Here is a 20,899-nt window from a genome sequence, read left to right as displayed (position 1 = left end):
TTATTAGCTGTGCTTCAGCTTAGCTCCCATTTTATGATAAAAAATGAAATGCCCACAGCATAATGGTGCCACCTCTATGTTTCATACATGTATTCAAACTCATGTACATTTTGCATTTTCCACCACACAGGCTAAAAAATTTAGTTTTGGTCTCATTTGGCCTAACAGCGACCTTTTACATGTTTATTGTATCCCCTTATGCTTAAGGGGAAAAAGCAAAAAGAGGTCTTGATGGCCTTCTTCTTGCTATATTTCTAGAATGCATGACTAAGAGTTGTTCTTCTACCATTTGTGATGTGCATCTCTGTATCTCTTTCAGAGAAGTGATGGGTTGTTTATCTGATTAATGCTTCTTGTGAGGCCTATAAGACGAAGTATACTGTATGTCCACGTCTAGGTAGGTGCTCAGCTGTTTTAAAAAGTAACCTCTATCTTCTAACTAGGTGACTTGGAAGTTGTATGGATGCTCTAGAATGTATTAATGGATACTGCAATAAACGAGGGCTAAATCTAAATCAAAGCCACACCTTTTAAAGTTGAATTTGTAAGTTTAAAGTCATTTAATTAATTACAATTAAGAAAAAACAGATGACGGGGTTGGGAATAATTTTTAATGTACTGTAATTTTAATTTGTATCCCATACCTATTAATTCACAGTTTCTTTAAATAATGTTTCTTTAAATATTGGATAAAATTTTTGTATTTAATAAAAGCCAGCATGCACAAGTGAATAGGAGAATCGGTACTTATTTATTAATTTTGATATTTTTTTTCATGGAAATAAGGTTTCATGTCAAGACAAGTTCTTCCTAAAGAGCTTGTGGAGGATTCTCATACAGCTGTATGCATTTAGTATCTCTGAAAATTTGCCCCGGAGGTGATCATTGAGTCTCTTCAGTTTTATTTACACGTTTGATTGTTTGGTTGATATTTTAAAACAACAGCTACTGAGATCTTGTCTTTTTTGTCCCTCCTGCAGCTAACCTTAAGATAACTTTAGTGCTGCGTGCGTTAAGAGTGAATGCAGAGAACATTTGCTCAAGTGTCTGGTCTCCTCCCAGATACAAATGAACAATTTGTTTTCCATTTCTTTCCAAACCTTCATCTCAGGCTTCCTGCTTTGAAGTAGGGGTGAAATGGGAGAAGAGGTGCAAGGAAGAGGAGGGGGGCTGCAGATTGAACGATACTGTGTTTGTCTTCAAAGAGTCCCAGCTTGCTTACAAATGCACTGGCAAGTACAACACCTTCAAGGTGAAATTGATAAATCTGGTGGTGAGCTCTTTCATGGCAATAATAAGCAGAATTTGTAGAAGAGATGCATGGATTTTTTAGATGCAAATGTTGTCAAACACCACCAGGCAAAGACTAAATTGAACTGTGCCAAGTAGATAAGAATACATTGAGCACGCACAGAGGTACATAATTAGATTCATGAACTATATCCACCTGAGCCTAGCATATCCTAATCATAGCCGATACAGGGTTTTATACTTACACTTAAAGCATCTGCTCTTGTCTTTTGATCATCACCGAACTTGGATATCTTCACTGAAATACACATTTCTGGAATGGCCACAACATGCTTCTTTACATATCAAACACATGATCTGATTGTAGTCATTGAGACAGAAACTTTCTCCAGGCAAAGACAGAGAGCAAACAAACAAGCCATGAGGGGAGAAGGCAGAAAGACAAAGAGAAAAGAGAGGAAACTCATCAGTTGTCCCTCTGCTAGATGACATCCTTTGTATCCCCTCTGTCATTTCTTTCTCATCTACTAGGATGGACAGATTCTTCTTTCTCTCTGCTGCTCTTTGGGATGACTGCTTCACTGAAGTCCCTGGAGACACCTTTCCCCCCCTGTCTCTGGCTTCTATTGCTTTGAGTGGCTGCTATTTTCCTGAAACTTTATGAATTAGTCACAAACCTCTTTTTTTCCCCATTCTTCACCACTTCTCTTACTTTTTCATCTCACAGCCTGGACACAAATTCAACACCTGCCTCGAAACCCACTGTCCACCTTTGTCCATCAGTCTGTCTGCTGCTTCCTCACTGCCCTCCCTCTTTCTCTTTCTTTTACCTTACTTTTCTCAATTCCTGTAAAGCTAAAAAAAAAAAAAAAAGCCTCTCTGGGACCATTATCTTTTCAATGTTGTTTTCTGTCTTGCTCACTCTGTTGTTATTTCTATATACAGTGCACACATGTAAATAAAGACAAAAAAATACAAATAAAAAACAGATAGATTCCAAGAAAATAAGTTTTTGCTTTCACATTCAAAAATGAAATGCAGCTGTAGATTGAATGGTCTCATAACTCCCTGCTGTCTGCAGCCCGCCTTTCTCCAACTACCTTTAAGATTGGGCCGACACAGGGGGTGGTGTTCATGTGTGTGTGTGTGAATATGTGTGTATCCAACTCCTTTGTGACCGCTTTCCTGAACCCGAACCCTCCCTGCACACAGGGAAATGGTGGACTGTGGCAACGACAGGGCAGTTTTACAGTGCACCGGGCCGAATGTTAAACTTATATTTAATGTATGACATTTCACACAAATCATCCCGCCACAGACATGACCCTGGGGTATTCCGCAGATTGCTTTTTCAGTGCCTCAGCAACTGTGGAATTATTCGTCCCAGTGAGAAAAGGAGAAAGAGGCGAGGAGAGAAGGAGGGGGGGTGGGCAGCCTTTGAGTTTGGCGAAATGATCGCCCTCTTGCTGCTCTGGCCATCCCAGACTGGAAGCTCTCCCTTACTTTTTCCTCTGTGATATCATGATCGCAGGGCCATGCCAAATTGAAAACATCTTGGCAGTCTGGAGGCTGTATGAAATAACCATATATTATGTGTAGTATAACACCCGATTCGATAGCTAAACAGTTATGCTGTTTTTGCAGACTCAAAAGATTCCTTGTGCACCTCTTAAACCTACGCCCACTCATTTAATAGTGAAAAATTCTCAGGAATTATCTCTGATTTTTAAATTGAAGATGGATTTATATCCAGTACCCCCTAACAGAGTATCGTCTAACATGAATAAGTCTGAAAAAAGTCTGAAAGTAACCCCCGCCTGAACATCTGTATGGATTAAAAAAAGCTGTCCTTTATTTATGCAACTGTTTCCACAAGGTTCTTTGAAACACTATGGTATCAAAAGAACAAAAACTCAAACTAAAAAGTTGTGGGTATAAAGTAAGAATGTGCCCTTCTGTCTCCCATCATATAAACACAGTTTTTTTCCCCTTTTTCCTTACTTTTCTAACACTATCACATTTCTTAAATTGCTTGCAACTGCAAATATAAAATCGTACCTTTTCTTCTATGCTTGTTGGCTCAACCTTGTAAAACAATGTATATGGTGTAACAGATTTGACAGCTGGGTCATCCATTTTATTTGAGGGGACATTTTTCAGCATTTAAGGTTAGATAGGAGAGGCACATTGTCCACTATATCAGCGTCACTCTCTGTTTTCAAGGTTAGATGGAGGGTATGAACGCCACAGCACCGCTACCTGTCAGAATAGTATAAACATTACTGCTCACACAAAACACTTTATGTGCACCTTCTCATTGTATGCCATGTATTCACCCCTGTTTATCTGCTCATCGAATTCAGTTCTTTTTTATATATTTGAAGTCATCCAACTTGTAATAAGAGTCTATATATGGCTAGTTTTATCTCAGCAGTACTGTGAGGGTTCAGGAGTTTGTTCTAGTTTGTTAGAGTAGATAGGTCATGGCTGAAAAGTTTAACGTGGGGTTTGGTTATAAGAAAATATCTAAAACTTGGGACATTTTAGAGAGTACTCTTTAAATTAACTAATCTACTAATCTAGCCAGTTTACATAAACTAAAAGGTTGAAGAGGGAGAGCATTTGCTTAAGGAAGTAGCCAAAAGGACCATGGAAACAGTGAAGAAGTTGCAGAAATTCTACAACTCAGCTAGGGGGATATGTCAGAGGGGTAATTAATAATTAACATTAAATCCTGCTTTATGGAAAAGTTAAGCTTTCTTTCAAACTATGTTAAAATAAGGGAAAAATAAGCCCTTAAAGTAGTTTACCTCAAGTATGTGTTCTGATCAGCTTGACTTTTAAACCTAAAATATTTACCTCCATCGGTTGCCAAATGACAGTGGTTATTTCAAATTGGGGTTTTCTTTTCATTAGAAGGGAGATCGAGGCTGGTCAGATATTATGAATAGATAAAGTACCACGCTAGAACAAGGGCCATCTTGAAAAAAATTAATTACAAAAGAGGAGGAACTGGGTTAGAATTCCACCTTTCAGTTGGACAACAACTCTAAACAGTAAAAGGATTGTTTAATGAAAGAGTATGCTGTGTTAGAATGGGACAGACAAAGTGTTGATTCCCTCTCTCCATTCCAAATTAGCTTGCGGTAATTTTAAAGGGAAATGACCTAAAATGTTAGTGTCTAGATTATCCAAACCTGTTTAGATATACCCAAAAAGACTTGCTTTAGATATATAGCCTTTGGGTACCTGAATATATTTGCATTTTTAATGATTTTTTCTGTTTTTTATGTAGAATAAAGCTTTTTAAAATTATGATATAATGTTTTTGTTTCACTGAACAACATTCTACTTTGTTTGTTTAAAAAAAAACAACTAATCCCTAAGGTAGGCTACTCAATATACATACATACATATATATATATATATATATATATTTGCAAGACTGCTGATTGTCAATTGAATCATTTGCTAGAGTTAAAGTTAATAATTACAGTGAGAGGAAAACAAGAAGTCACTCAAAAAGGCATTTAAATTGCTCAAAAATGCATCATAATAATGGCTCACATATATTAAGAAGACACAATTACTAACAATAATGGCCTATTTTGCCTTCAAGCTTAGTTTAAGGCTAAAACATACAAGGCTGTGTGTGGCTGGTGTGTGTGCTTTTGTAGCACTACTTATGATAAACAACTGAGATAAGAGGATTTTGAATTTTAGTACTGTGTCTAATTATGAAGGATCATTTGATACAACTAACAATGTCAGCATTGTAAACATTAGAGAAAGATTTAAAAAAAAAGAGTATCATATAACGTGTTAAGTCCCCCTACACCACACTCTGCACAGGCACACACAAACACAGCTAGACTCAGGCACACACAAACACTTTAAGTCACAACCACAGTCAACAGCATAATTATCAGTTTCCCCACAGGGCGTTAGGAAACCTGTTCCTAATTGGAACCCAGTTGGGACTTTACATGGATTAAAATACATGAGGCTTCTGCAACAGTAAAAACACACACACGCAAATATAAAAACACACCATCCCCTTGAGTTCCATGTTTCCGCCCCCCAAATTTTTATTTACGCTAAGTCTTGCATGATCCCCATTGTCTCGCTCTACACGGGTCGAGCACAACAATTGGAGTCTCCAAAGCACAATTACGGCACTATTTTCCCCTTGTTGTGTATTCTGTTTTTCCTTATTTTTGTTCCATTTCCCTGACTTAAGCTGTTGTCTAATGGACAGCACCGTGACAGAGGGGAGTTTGGTATCAGATTGAAGCCGGTTGCCCTTTTTGCCAATTTGTGAGCAGCCTCCTCTGTACTTGTAAGATGGCCAATTAGCTGACCGACTGACAGAGGCTCTCTGACTGTGGCTATTAAAACACACACTCAGAGGCACATACGCATACAGAGAAAGCGTTGAGATACACACACGTATCAAGGCACACACACACACGGATATACAAAGGGTTCAGTGCTGCTTTAGACTGTCTGTCTTAATCTCCTACTTTTTATTTTTGATAAAACGTGGGCCTAGACCTCACCCCTAACCCACTTCCCTCTTGGAGGACACACACACACTTCCACACAGCTCCCTCATTTTTCTCACCAAAAAATGCCATGCTCCTTGACCTCTTTCAGCCCCTTCCCATCTTCACCTGTTCTCCTTCCAGCTTCGTCTTCTTCAGCCCCCTCCCCAACATTTTTTTTCTCCCTTTTTCCTCTCCATTTAATCTTCCTCTTCTTTTCACCCTTACCCCCATTTCCCTTACCTACTGTCTCCATCGGAGCCTCTTCCCTCCTCTCATCCTCTCCGACCATCTTCATCCATAAACAACTATCCTCTCCATCTGACTCCCTGCCATTAGTCCGACTCCTTTCATCTTCTCTTTGCCGCTTTTTACTTAAACTCATCTTTACCGTATCTATTTGGAGTATTGGTCTGTGTCAGAAACATTTTTTCACTTTTCAGCAGTACTCTGCTGTATTTTTCACCCCGTGTCCATCTGCTGTTGGAAGCATTAGCTGTTTATAAGGAGTGTACAGCCATTTGACAAGCTTTGGAATGACATGTTGGTTATTCTAACTGTGCACGGAAATCAAGAAGAAGAAGCTTTACTGTCATTATATAGGATACTATAAATGTCTTTTGCAGCATCTCTTTTTGGCAGTGTTAGTGTCATAAATACTGCAACACAAGAAAATATCTCAATATACAAAAAGATAAGACATTTTTTTCAGTATGAATGGTTGATTAGGTAATGAATAGAATTAGGTAGCTAGGTAGAATAATTGAAACTTGTTAAAACACTTATACACCTACACAACACAGTCTAACGATTTTCATTGTGGAATCCCAACCTTTATGCTCCCACCCTTCATGTACTTGGTCCTGTTGTCCATCAGAATGGTTTGTTTAAAGTCTTCGCTCCAGTTACACCCCCTCTCTCCTACTGTTGTCAGGTTCAAGGGGTCTCCTACAAACACACAGGGTGGTTGTGGTGGGGGCGAGGACTATGTCAACAGCTTCCTGAGACGATAAACACATGAGGCGCGGACACCTGCAGGCATATATGCTTGTGCACTGGTGTAACAAAAAATCTGATCGTACTTAACAAAAAGAAGGAAATAGAGACCGGGCCATGGTTTATGAGATAAAGCATTGAGGGTACATTTCTGTAGTGGAAGAAAAGGCATTTTTGTTTGCAGTTAAAGTGATAAACTATTGGTGGGAGTCAAATGGTGGAGAAGACGTTAGCTTGGCCTTGGCTTTGACTTTAATTACAGGGGCAAACAGTTTTTATTTTTATTTGTTTTTGTTTTTTTTGTTTTTTTTTTTATCAAACTGGCTTCTAAGAAAGGATTACAGAATTCAACCTCTGTCTTTCTGCCTTCTTTTTTTATTCACGTCCCCTAAACACACACAAATACATTTGCATATATTCTAAATTATTATAAAATAAACCCAACAGAAATTACTATTTAATTATACTCTCTCTACTGCATGCAATTCTTTGCACTGGAAATGCAGTATGCATGACTATCTGTAATTATTTATAATTAATTTCATCTATTTCTTGGGAGACTGTTTGAATCCCAGAATTAACACAAAAGGACTTCCTGCTTCATTTCGTGCAGCAAAGATAATTATAAAGTTAAGAGGGTTCGCTAATTTAAAAATGCTATCTGCATGACATCAAATATACATCTTTGATCTCACTCTGTCCCCGATGGTTAAATGCCTTTAATTAGATTCCAAAAAATTAACTTTCTGTGAATAATTAACAGCGCATTGCCTTTTTGTTTATATGTCGAGTGTATCTCATACTTTTCTAAATTTATTCCAGAGACAACCAAACACTATACGGTTCCATTGTACGAGCATAGTGAATTTGGAGCAGTTTACTTCAATTTCAGAGCAATATATAAAAATAAAAGAAATGGACAAAAGCCCTACATGACCCCCATGTGTTCTTGTGGATCAGTGGGGGGCCCTTCTCCATATCTGCTTATACTCTTCTATAGCATATCAGCATCTTTCTGGGTGAATGTGTATACATACAGGGAGAAAGAAAAAGAGTCAGATGATTCATATTATCTTTATCACCCTACCACAGGAGTTGACTTGCCTCCCTTTTTTTCAGCCTCCCTATTATGTAAAACTATGGATTACGTTTGGTATGCCTATGAGTCCTGCATTCAGGTGGTGTGCTTTTGTATGCATAGGTGCATGTTAGAGACTTTATAGTGTGCGCTTGAGAGGAAAAGAGGGGAATGGGGGTGTTATATACATCTATGCATGCATGTATGCATCCATGCAGAGACCCCCTTCATTTCTCTCTCTTTCTTTCCCTCCCCATCTATCATGCATCCATAGGTCTATCAGCTTTGGGAATGAGGTGTGGAGGGAGAGGAATGGGTGAAGGGTGCACGGGGGTGGAGAGAAATAAATTTAGCCCCCCTCCTACTTTAGAAATGCACATACATTTCCATACATTGAGAAGGCAGTGAGGTGCACACACCCTCGCTGCTGTATCCCCAATCTGGCCCCAGCACCGCGGCACACACAACCGTACACACACATCCAAAAACACCAGCCTACAGCAAAGATGAATGCATCTGTCCCGTTTAGTAGGTGTGGGTGAAAATCTACACCTTGCCATATTTATCTTCATAAGAACAGAAGCTGTGCATGTGCCTGTATAAACAGTGGCTGTAGATCTGGGCTCTGTATATTTGTTTTTCGCGTGTGCACAAAACTTAATTTTGCTCACCTAAAAAAAAAACACACACAAAAAACTAAACAAAAAGACACACACACTGTATATGAGAAAAAAAACATAGATTTTTCATGATATCCCAAAATAATAAACATAAATATATTGCAACATGTACCAGAAGGTCCACAATCAGCAATTCAGTAACTGAAGTGTCTCGAGAGTTTGTGAGCCTCTCTTCCCTCATGCTAAATCTGCAATTCCCTAACTTCTTCCTTTTTTTATTTCCATAGCAAAACAATTTGCTGATGCACATTTTCCAAATATTTGAAAGTCTATTTGCCGTCTGTCTTGTAGCCTGGCTTTCAGATGCTAAAACAACAAGTAAGACCTTTCTCTAAAACAGTCGAAACAAGCTCTTGTAGATAATGACAGCCTGTCGTGAGAGAGGAGAGAAACATGAGCGTAGTATTATTAAGCAAGTCTAGTTTGTTCAGGAAAAGTGTATTTTTGGCTTTTAAAAAGTTCCATTTTGCACTCCCGAGACACCGAAAACGGGGTACCCCAGGGAAGTGTGTGTGCATTCATGGGGTGAAATGTTTTTCTGTGTGTGTGTGTGTGTGTGTGTGTATGCTAAAATATTCTGACTTGGCTGTCTAGCGGCTCAGAGAGCAGAGAGATGTGTCCTGTCTCCAGCATTCAAATGTGAATGGGTTTTTGGAGGCTAAAAGTAAACAGATATGCTTGCTTGAACACACACATGAGAACGCATGTATGTGCACACCTGCTGTGTCGTACGTATGCATGTGCGCCCAGACAAAAATACAACACGGATGCAAGCGCGGGACATGCGAACATAAGAGAGTTCTAGTGCGTGTCTCCTTATCTGTTGTCCGTGTGTATTTTAACCTCTCTTGCCCATCAATCTTCATGCTAGAATATCTGCACGTCTTTGCCATGCTGTCAAATGTAACAGTGTCATTCAGTCAAGGAATATTTAAGAAAAAAAAAATTCAAGGCAGAACAGTCAACAAAAAAACTGGTCATCATAGATGTGCCATTTCATGGCCCGTTTTATACGCCGACATAAACCTCTGCAGGTCTGCGTTTTCAGCTCACTCCTTAAGCTCTTTAATTCTGTTCTATATCCCACTTGCAGTATATGGGCTGTAATATAAGATAGCCCAAGACAATGAGCTGTCCAGTTGCCGAGGGGGTTAGCTGACATTGTGTTATAAGCGTGGAGGCAGGAGGGATAGGAAGAGGTCGAGTGAAGGGTAGGAGGGGGCCCTTCAAACAAAATATGACCCTTTAAAAGCCCGGTTTGTAGGGACTGGAATCCTCCTAGCTACCATATTTCCTCCTCCTCTTCCTCGTTGCTGGCCCCATTGTCCCTCTTACACTTTTCCTCACTTAATCCGTTCACACGCAGATGTGTTGTCTGTCAGGACGGCAATGATAAATTAGCACGGGTGCTGCTGGTGAAATAGGAGCTGGTGTCTGAGGGCCGAGGGTGATAAAGTGGACAATGCCAGGGATGAACCACTGATAGTTCAGCTGTGACTCTGGCGGTCTGGAGAAGCACTTGGGCTGAAACTGTGTTAGATTTTCTTCCAGGAAAGTTACTACAGATGGTACTCTAAAGAAACGGTTTCTAAAGAAGGGTTTTGAATTTTGTTCTTTTTTCATTTTTTTGTTGTGATTAATAAACCTCTAAAACGATATATAAGTGTAGAAAACAGCAGATGGAAAGTACTTACATATATCCCTTATTTGAAATAGACAGTATTTTCTCTTTTAGAATTTAAAAATAAAAAAGTAAAATAAAAAGAAAATTTTTCTGCAAAAGACCAGGAGAATGTGTGAGATACTTGTGACTGCATGCATTCCTTTCAAGAAGAACAGGCCCATTCTTTGCACAATCTTAACTACCAACAGTACCTGAAGCACTGTAAAAACTACTTTTTGTTTGTGAGTGTTGGTGGGGGTAAAGGGGGCTGAGTACATGTGCAGGTTTTTTTTTTGCTTTTTCTTATTTTGGAAAGGGAGGGGTGATTCTTTCACCTGAAGGCTTTTGGATTCTCTGTTCTTGTTTATGTCTGTGCTTGCATTTGTGTGTGTATGAACATGTGTTTCTCATGAACGCCCATGCCAGGCAAATTAATTCTCAGAAGTTGCGTAGTGGGGGCTCTCCATCCCTTTGAAATGGGGCATGCTACTCCCTGTAATCAATAAGTCAAGCCATCTCGGCCGCATGTTGCAAACCCCCCGGCACACAGATGAAGAAGCCCAATTTACTCATCATAAATTCTGATTCCCACAATGAATCTGAGAGAAGGTCTCATGATATCTAGAAATCTCAGGGGATTTTAAAAGGTTGACTGGCCCTTGCCTTGCCTAGGTTTTGCTTTATTGATTCGAAATACGGTAATAAGAACAATAAAACTTAAAAATATTGTATTTAAATCTGGATAAACCAAGATTTTTGTTGGTTTATCTAAGAAAAAAATTATATTTTCCATTCTTGTACTCACACAGAGTAAAATCAAATTTGTTCTCCCATCTTTTTTTGGAAACCACACTTCATGGATCACAAATGCTTTTGTCTACCTTTTGACAAAATTTCTTGAATCTTGGGATTTTCTAATGAACCTCGACATTCACCTCCAGACAAAAACTGATGTGTGCAGGCCAGGCATGTGATGCTCAAGACATGCTAATCTAACAGACAAGAGCTGTCTCTCCTGTGTAAAGCCTTCCTGCTCAGAAGGCCCGAACACGTGACAATGACCTGGGGAGGATAAAGCGTGCCAAACAAAAAAAAGAAATGACACACCTACAGCGGCTGGAATTCTAAGACTGCTCACTGAACAATATTTCTTTAATGGACAGGAAAGGAGTAAAGAAGCAAAGAAAGAAAACTGAGTCCTCGGAACATCTGTAACATTTGTGTATATGTGTTTGTGATAACAGCATGAACAGCTGCTTGTGAAAACACAAGGGCTGTCGTTTTATTTGTTGGCTATGCATGGTGCAAAAATGATTTAATGCAGCATGGCATCCTCAACACCAGTGGCGCTCTATCTATCTTTTTTTTTTGGCAAGGACTTCCTGCTCTCCAGAGTGGTTTTGTCAGTACATGACATTTATGAGGCTCCCATGAGCCACAGAGCATGTTGCACAGATGACGAGGACAGCATTGGACCCATGACAACAAAAACGCTAAATTGTGAGACACTGTGCATAAAGTCTTACCAGAGAAGCAAAGCAAAAATCAAACAGAAGCTTATCTCTGCAGATAAGAAGATAAATGCATGACATGAGATAACAAGAAAAGAAAAAAAAGTGCAGAGTATTTGGATAAAGCAAAGAGGAATTGTAAAGACTTTCCGTGAGAGTCAATACGGCTGTCTTCATTTGTAAATCTCAGTTAAGAACACTAATTCCTGACCTGTTAGTTACATCTGAGAACAGAGAGCTTTACAGGCTGCTAATCCATACGTCTGCTTCTAAGTGGTTCATCAGCAAGAGCCTAGGATCGAATGTCACTAATTAAGACGCCTAAATGCCTGGCTAATTGAGCTCAAAGTGTAGCTTGTCTCTCACATGATCACAGGTGATTAACGAACGCACTCAGCTAGCTAATTCTCGGCAGCTCAGCTGAGGGGCTTGATGGGTAAAACGGTTGCATGTTTGTAAGAGGACACACTGTGATTGGCAAAACAATTTTACCACATTATTACATCATTAGCAATTGCTACCACATTTTAAAGCTAAATCTGTTAAAGTGAAAAGATTAAAGTTATTTGTTGATACATTTCCCTTCAGATTTGCAAACTTATAGGTAAAAAAATTTGCCAATATCTGTCTCCAAAGTCACAGGAAATCGCTACATGGCAAACTAATAGTTAACTAATAGCTCAGGTCAGTTGCCAAAATGTTTTCTATTTTTTTTTCTTGTGGACGCATAAGATGGACTCTACAACCCACAAAAGTGGCTCAGGTAGTGCTGCTGTGGCAAGAAGGTTTGCTGTGTCTGTTAGCATAGTGTCCAGAGGCTCGAGGTACTACCAGGAGAAAGGCCAGTACACCAGGAGACATGGAGGAGGTCGTTGGAGGGAAACAACCCAGCAGCAGGACCACTACCTCTGCCTTTGTGCAAGGAGGAACAAGAGGACTACTTCCAGAGCCCTGCAAAATGACCTCCGTTTGTGAAGACACTGTGAAAGTGACACTTTCACAGTGTCTGCACAAACAGTTAAAGACCGACTCAATGAAGATAGTACTAGGACCCAACGTCCATAGATGGGGGTTGTGCTCACAGGCCAACACCGTGCATGATGCCTGGAATTTACCAGAGAAAAGTAGGATTTGCAAATTGACCTCTGGTTCCCTGTGCTCTTCCCAGTCTGCTTTTACAGATGAAAAGCAGATTCACACTGGTAATGGCCTGTACTTATATAGCACTTTTTCACGTCAGAGGACTTGACCAAAGCGCTTTACACTACATTTAGTCATTCACCCATTCACGCACACATATGCTGCCTGTAACATCCTTCAGCATGACCGATTTGGCAGTGGGTCAGTAATAGTGTGGGGATGCATTTCTTTGGAGTACCGTACAGCCCTCCATGAGCCTGCCATTGGTAGCATGACTGCCATTAGTTACCGAAATAAGTTCCATTAGACCGGCAGAGACCATATACTGGTGCAGTTGGCCCTGGTCCCTCCAAAATGAATGACAATGGTGCAACTCATGTTGCTAGAGTTTGTCAGCAGTTCCTACAAGAGGAAGGCTTTGTAGCTATGGACTGGCCCAGCCCGTTCCCCAGACCTGAATCCCATTGGGCACATCTGGGACATCATGTCTCGATCCATCTACCAATGTCACATTACACTACAGACTGACCTGGAGTTGGCGAATGCTTTAGTTCAAGTCTGGGAGGAGATCTTCAGGAGATCATCCTCCACCTCATCAGGACCATGCCCGGACATTGTAGGGAGGTCATACAGGCATGTGGAGGCCACACACAATACTTGATTTTTACCTGTTTTATGAGCATTACATCAAAGTTGGATCAGCCTGTAGTGTGTTTTCCACTTTAATTGTGTGTGTGACTCTAAATCCAGGCCTCCATTGGTTAAAAAATCTGATTTCCTTTGGGGATTTTGAGTGGTTTTGTTGTCAGAACATTCAACTTTGAAGAGCACAAAGTATTCAATAATAATTCAATAATTAATTCAGATCCATGGTGTGTTATTTGATTGTTCCTTCTATTTATTTAACAGTGTAGTTTGTAATTGATGGACAAGTGTTTATTTTAGATGTCTTGTGCAAATGCCAATGGGCCAACTATTAAATCACCTTATTGTAGTAGGCTTAAAAATGGGTACCTAAATTGTTTGATTTTTTTAGTCTTAGTTATTTCAGTTGTCGTAGCTGTCCTAAAACAGAAACTGTCTGACATAAGGTCCAACAAGTAGAGGGAAAACCTGCCTCTCATTTAAAACAGTGTATGTTTATACCTCGGCAATGGACTGGCGACCTGTCCAGGGTGTAGGCACCAACATCCCTTGCAACCACAACTGGGATTAAGCATGACAGAAAATGGATGGATAGATGTTTATACCTCTGAATAACATGAGAGGCCAAAATAAATTAAGAGTGATTCAAAACAGGCACATTTTGTAAGTTGTCAAGGGTTTTTGCTTGTATTTATTTACCAATTTAGTTAGCCTTTTAGTTTTGTTTTTACGGTTTAATTTAGCATTAAACATCGTAGTAATTAATAATTTCCTTCAAGAAAAAACATGTCTTTCCATAAAATCTAGACAAACCACAGAAATGGACCAAAACGAGATTAGAACCATTGTCATGAAATCTGAATTATAACCAAAAGAAGATAATCCCTGATATAAACAGCTAAAATGAGCTTTCTCCACAGGTTGGCTAGGCACTCCCCCAGAGATAAGGTAAGGAGCTCACCAGGGAGAGGCTTGGAGTAGAGCTGTTTCTCCTCCAAATCGAGAACTGAGGTGGCTCAAGCTTCTTTTTTGAATGTCGGCTGACCGCTCCCTTGGGAGGTGTTCCAGGCATGTCCTACCAAGAGTAGACCCCAGAGACGACCCAGCAGGGACTATGTCTCTCGGCTGGCCTGGGAATGACTTGGGCTTGCCCCAGCAGCATTGGAGGAGGTGTTTAAAGAAAGGAAAGTCTGAGAGTCTCTGCTGAGACTACTGCCCCTGCAACCCAGTCCTGGATAAAGTAGAAGAGGGATCTCAAGATTGACGAAATATGGCACCATTTTGTGCTTCTTATGTGGCTTTTATTCTAGCTGTAAGTCAATGAGCATATAAGATAATTGAGCAGATTTAATTACTATTATAATTTTCACCTCTAACTCCATAACTTAAAACTTAATATTTCTTTTATGACCCTTTCAAACTGGCAGGAACACATGCTACGTTTCAATTTAATAGGGCAGATCCTAACTGGTTTGTCTTATCATGGTAAATGGTAAATGGCCTGTAATTATATAGCGCTTTTTCAAGTCAGGAGAATTGACCAAAGCACTTTACACTAAATTCAGTCATTCACCCATTCACACACACACTCATACACTGATGGTGGAAAGCTACATTGTAGCCACAGCTGCCCTGGGGCTCACTGACAAAAGCGAGGCTGCCGTATACTGGCGCCATCAGGCACTCTGACCACCATCAGTGTAAGAAGTTCTTTCAGTTCACCTGCAGCATGCTCGCTTATTTTTTTACAACTCATTTTTTTTTTTTTTTTTTTGCAACTTAATGCTCCTTATTTGGGATCCTTGAAAATCAGGCCTGACATGTTTAATATCTCATCAGTCGTGCAGTTTTTATTTAATTCTGATCCTGTGAATTGTTGTGAACTGTTAAATACAATGCAGACTATATTGCATTTCTATGTGTAACATTTAGATTTATAACAAGGTTATTACAATTAAAGATTTTTTTTGTCTCTTTTTTAAAGATTAGCACTACGGGTAAGATAAGTTAGATTTATTTTTCTTCTAAGAAACTAGGATTGCATCATGTGAACCTTAGTAAAAACCTACATTTCCTAGTTTATGAGTAGTTACATAGAAGCCTAATATACATTTTGAGTCTTAATTTTTCAGCTTACTGGCTAAGATGCTTTGAGACTTAAAGACTAGACGAATATATTTGCATAAACAGGTGTTTATGCAAAAAATCCAAGAACATTGTGTACAGTGACAAATATCAGTCAGTTGCAAAGCTTTTCTATGATATCTTTGGGGATTGATGGCCTAATGGTTAGGGCATTGCGGTTGGCCTCCAGGGGTTCTGAGTTCAAGCCCTACTCTCACAGACTGCCACTCTGGGACCTTGAGCAACACCCCTAACCCCACACTGCAACCATGGTGCTACACATTGGCAGCCCACTGAAGAGGATGGGTCAAATTCAGAGGTGAATTTCCCCAGTAGGAGATTAATAAAGTTCAATTTAAAAAAAATACAGACGTTCCCAAAGGTTTCAGCATTTGACCCAGACAATGGTACCAGGGTTAACACATGACTCAAATATTTGGTTGGGTCAATATTTTTACAAAATAAATTAGTCATAAGTGTAGTAATATCAATAATGGCTTTAACAACAAACATAGTTGGTTTTGTCCATTTCCAAGGGATGCTTTTATGTGTTCAAGCACTTACACATGAATGCTTATAGTTTAAATTCATTTCTGTGGATCTCAATACCCAATAGATGTTATTAAAGGGACCCCAATTGAAATAACAACCCCATTTTTGGTAATCAGTGTTCTAAAGTATAGTGTGGAATAATTTTTATTGCAGTAAATTGCATCAAATCGCATGGTTCTGTTAAGATCTTTGATTTGCCTCTTTGTTGACAGATTAACCAACTCGGATTGAATAAGTATTTGCTGATTAGTCTTTGGATCAATCTATACAATAATCTGATTTCTTTACAGAGTTTCTTTAAAAAAGGATAAAATAAACCTCTAATTCTGTGTTCCATTATCATTATGACTGAATTATATATTATTGTTGCACCTGTGATTGTACTGTTTCTTTTACACCAAGCTGTGGTATTTACAGTGCCTGTATGGAGCAGGAAAGGTCTTTGTAAGGAATGAGGACAGATAACATCTGCTCCAGGCCTCTCCCTGCCTTGGCCCACAGGTCTGACTAGCAAAGCGAATTGTGTCTGAAAGGGGATGATACCCATCGGAATGTTAATGGTGCTGAATATTTCAGAGGTGGGATCATCACATGGCAGCGGGAGGACGGCTGGGTTTCCCAAAAGCATTTAGTGGTTGAAGTTCCTCAGTGTTATTGTAAACCAGGAGTCGGGGTTGATTTCTTTGCTACAGCTAACAAGGTCCAGTTGCTGTCGGAGGGATTTGAGACAGCTGTACTGTATGTCTTCGTTCGTCCTTCACACTTAATCAAGAAGTGGCCAGCTAAAATTGACTATTTTTTGACTGATAATTTCCTTTTAATTTTGATTACATTTAAGTAATTGCAAGGCATATAAAGAGCATAAAAAAGGACGATAGCTGTGTTTGCATTACTTTCAATTGTAAAACAGCATGAATATTTCTTCTTTTTGCAAAAGATTATGGTTCAAAATTCTATTCAAATATTAATAATTTTTTCTCATGAGGAAGAGCAAAGGCATTATACATACCGGTATAATAACGTCAGGTCTTTATTATTCTTCCCAAACATAGTCATTTGAAATGTAAAACAAACACAAGAGGAAGAAAAAAAAACCAGCCCTTTGCTGCGAAAGTCAATAATAACATGTGGTAACCACTGTTGTGCTTATATTGTTGTTAAAATGGGTGTTTATGCCAGTCTTTGAAAAGGGTGGTGGGGGTGGTGTTTTTGGTGGACCGAGGGACAATCTGAGAGGAGTCAGGTTTTTTGATCAGGATAAAATTGAAGTTTGTTGAGGCGAGGGGAAAAGCAGACAGAAGGAAGAGACCAGGTCAAAAATTAAAGAGAATTACAGCAGTGCTCCCAGATGTGTGCAGAGAGGATGACCCGAGAAAGTCAAAGTTGTGCCTATCAATCATTGCCATATGCTTGCAGAGAAATGGATCCTGCAGGACACTTCATTTTCCCTTTTCTGATTAGTTCATTTGAAAGATGAAGAAGGGGGAAAAAATAGACAGTGAAGCTTTCTGAAAACCGACGGCCCTGGCGTAACCCAAGAACAGAGCGACTCAGGGTTGAAATTAAGAACCGCTATTTAAGATTTAAGGGTCTTTTTTTCCTTTGGCTTTTCCTCATTCACCACCATCATCCCACTCCTCCTTCCCCTTTCCTGCCCCATCCTTTTTTTTTTTTTTTTTTTTTGCACAGGTAAGTGTCAGGGAGCAAATGAGTGAACGCAGTGCGCCCTTAACTCTGATCAAAGCACCAAAAGAAAAAAGCTTTTCTAATGACTGGCATTCACTCTGCTTTCTTAATCCATCTCTCATTCTTCCCCTCTCCTGTCTCGCATCCCTCGTCTCTTTCTTTTACTTGCCTTTCTCTTAGGGCATTGGTAATTATCGGTGAGGTCTTAGTAACTGCAAATGAAATTACCATTTAAGAGAGAGGGAGAAAGAGACATCCCCTTTGCCATAGGAGAGGGCTTAAGTGAGGCAGCTAGGGTTTCGGCTATTGATTTTTAAACTGCTACATCAGAGAGTGTAATGCTTTCATAATTTCAAATAAACTGTCTGGTTACGAAGTACTAATGAGAGAAAAAGTGAGAGCAAACTAAAAAGAATGAAAGGAATTATGGCGACTGAATTTTAAGTGTTGACACGCTTGTAGGGAAATTAAACTGATGCACTGGTCGAACTGAACTACCAATGTGTGAACTTCAGAAGCAACTGGTAGCTGAGAGGGCTAAATCTCTACTTCATGTGATAGTCATTCAGACAAATAGAGGATGTGGGATTGCTTTCTTAAAAAACAAAACCAAAAAAAAAAAAAACAGTATTAAAAGAAAGAAAAATATCTTTTTCTGGAGAAAGACACAAAAGAAACCCATATTCGAATATTGAATATAAAAACCAGATTATCTTTTTCTTGCAAATGCAAACCACGCATCCATTAATAACTTTAAATGTCTGACGCATACAATAAACCTCTATTCAAAGAAAATGTACCGTAATGACAGCTTTCTTTTCTGGTGCCGTAAATAATCATAAAGTGGAATAGAGAAAGAAGGAAGAATTTTCATATGGCACTGCATGAATCCAAATTTCTCTCTCTCTCTATTTCCCCCTCTCCTCTGTTTTCACACTACAGGCCGCAAGCCATTGGAGGCAGCTTAGAAATCTCTTACATCTGGAAAAGCCAAAATTCGTGGGATTTGGCCTGACAGCCATGACAGTCATCGGGGCGGCCGACAACAACTGTCTCCTGTGTTAGCGGCAGCAGTGCATATGTGTGTGTGAGTGTTGGATTCATCTTAAATAGAAAGAGTGGCTATATTTTTGCATGAACATGAATACTTCTGTGTAACTGGGAATCTTTTAGAGCTTTTTACTTACAGGATCTGAAATTGCCATTAAGAAATTAAGGAAATTATCGCTATTAAGAAATTATGGAACATTTATTATTTTGTAGTCATCATAGCAACAAAAATATGGAGGTTTAAAAAAAATCCTCATTGCAAAAATACCTTTTAAAAGGAAAGTATAAAAAAATAAGATTGTTTAATGCTAATCTTATAATTGTATCTGTTTTGTTATTGTCTTTTCACTATTTTTGATTTAAAAATAAGTTTTCATTCTGCTTCTTCTTAGTTCAAAGCTTACCTTCCCAACCCATTAATGAGAAAGATGAAATAAGTTAAATATAATTTTTTTTATTTCACTTTTTGCCTTTCCTGTGTTTTGAATAGTTCTTGATTCAGCTATATTATATATGATGAATGATTTAGTGATTAATGCCTTATTTGTTATCAGGCTACATTTGCTTTACAGTTGTAAAAAATAAATAAAAAACACAATTTAGCTTTTATGCTTTTACTCTAACAAGTTAATTGGCAAGTATTGTTTATTTATCTTTCACACATCAGTGAAATGTTTCTAGCCATAAATGCCACAAAAAACAAACAAACAAACAAAGCACTTAATATATTCACTGCTTCCTTGAATTATTGTGTCAAATTGATCAGACATCTAACTCAAAATAGATGGTGTATTGGGGATATTATATATATAAACATACTAGATATATCTAGTATGTTTAAATATTTTATATCATCTTCATTTTACCTTAAGTAAGAATTTATTTCACTTTGAACTATAGCGGTAGATTTAGAGTAAGGTGTGCTTCCTTAGTCTAATACATGAAAGTGGAAATGAAACGAGTGGATTTGATACTTTAATTTTGCTTTGGACTTGGGAAGAACCTTATTAATTTTTAATTTCTACAGATTATTGAAGGTTGAAACTCTACGCATCCTAATACTTTATCTATTTTTATGCATTAGTTGGACATTCTTACTGAAACAAGTTATAGACTGATTTGCTGCACAGAAATCACCTGTGTTTCATAATGTGCCAGGGACTCACTACTTTGGCCCTAGATATTACACACATTGAGTAGCTATCTCGTCCAGGTCCAAAATCCAACATTCCACATTCCAGATTCCAACAGCCCGCCTGCTAAGCTGGGCACCACATGAAGAGCCATTGTTAGAGCGAGAGGGTCATGTATCGCTCCCTCTTTCTGTCTGTCTCCAGCTCTGTCTTTCTTCTCTTCTTCCTTCTCTAGTATGTATTGCTGTCAGACTCCATTTGTGACTTTTGCTCTTTCTATCAGTCCATGTTTCACTCTGATGGTCCTCTGCTATTTAATGTCACCCGGTTTCCCCACTCTGTTTTCCCACCATCTTGCATGAGTTTGTATATTTCTTGCTTTACCTCCCTCGAGCCATTGTGTCCTAGTCCTGCTGTTTTTGTCTGTGGTTCTGCTCTCCACAAGACTCTCACTTTGCTTTCTGCTTCTTTTCCTTTGTGTCTGTCTTCTCCTGTATCCCGCTGTCTGTCTCTCCATCTCTCGCTCCCTCTGCGTCTCCAGATATTCATAGAGAGATTTTCTCACATGTTGGATATAGATTTATGACCCCAGCAAGATCCCCGTGGCCACTAAATTTGATACCATCCACTAAGCCACATTGTTTTTTTGTGTGTTCGGACTTGTCTGTTGTGTGCGACTGTGCGTAAGTATGTATGTGCATGTCTGGGTGAGTGTGTTCATGCATTACAAGGTGGAGGCGGGTGACTTTTAAAGGGTTAGCTTGGGTATGGTGGGTGCAGAGGAGGAATTTACAGTTTATTGAAGCACAGCAGTCAGGTATGTGTGCTTGTGTTTGTGTGTGTGTT

General features: G+C 39.1%; 1 long non-coding RNA gene across 1 annotated transcript in view; it reads left to right on the top strand.

The window, feature by feature from the left end:
• Positions 1-20,899, top strand: part of LOC107094103 — a 35,086-nt gene that overhangs the window by 12,404 nt on the left and 1,783 nt on the right. Inside the window, exon 2 of the long non-coding RNA XR_001481651.1 lies at positions 18,813-18,957. This is a non-coding gene — a long non-coding RNA (uncharacterized LOC107094103). The remainder of the gene's footprint in view (positions 1-18,812; positions 18,958-20,899) is intronic.

This window comes from Cyprinodon variegatus, unplaced genomic scaffold, assembly GCF_000732505.1.
Source record: "Cyprinodon variegatus isolate N-32 unplaced genomic scaffold, C_variegatus-1.0 Scaffold20, whole genome shotgun sequence".
Classification (NCBI taxonomy): domain Eukaryota; kingdom Metazoa; phylum Chordata; class Actinopteri; order Cyprinodontiformes; family Cyprinodontidae; genus Cyprinodon; species Cyprinodon variegatus.
The sequence above is the reverse complement of the archived record's forward strand: the minus strand, read 5'-3'. Positions and strand labels throughout refer to the sequence as shown.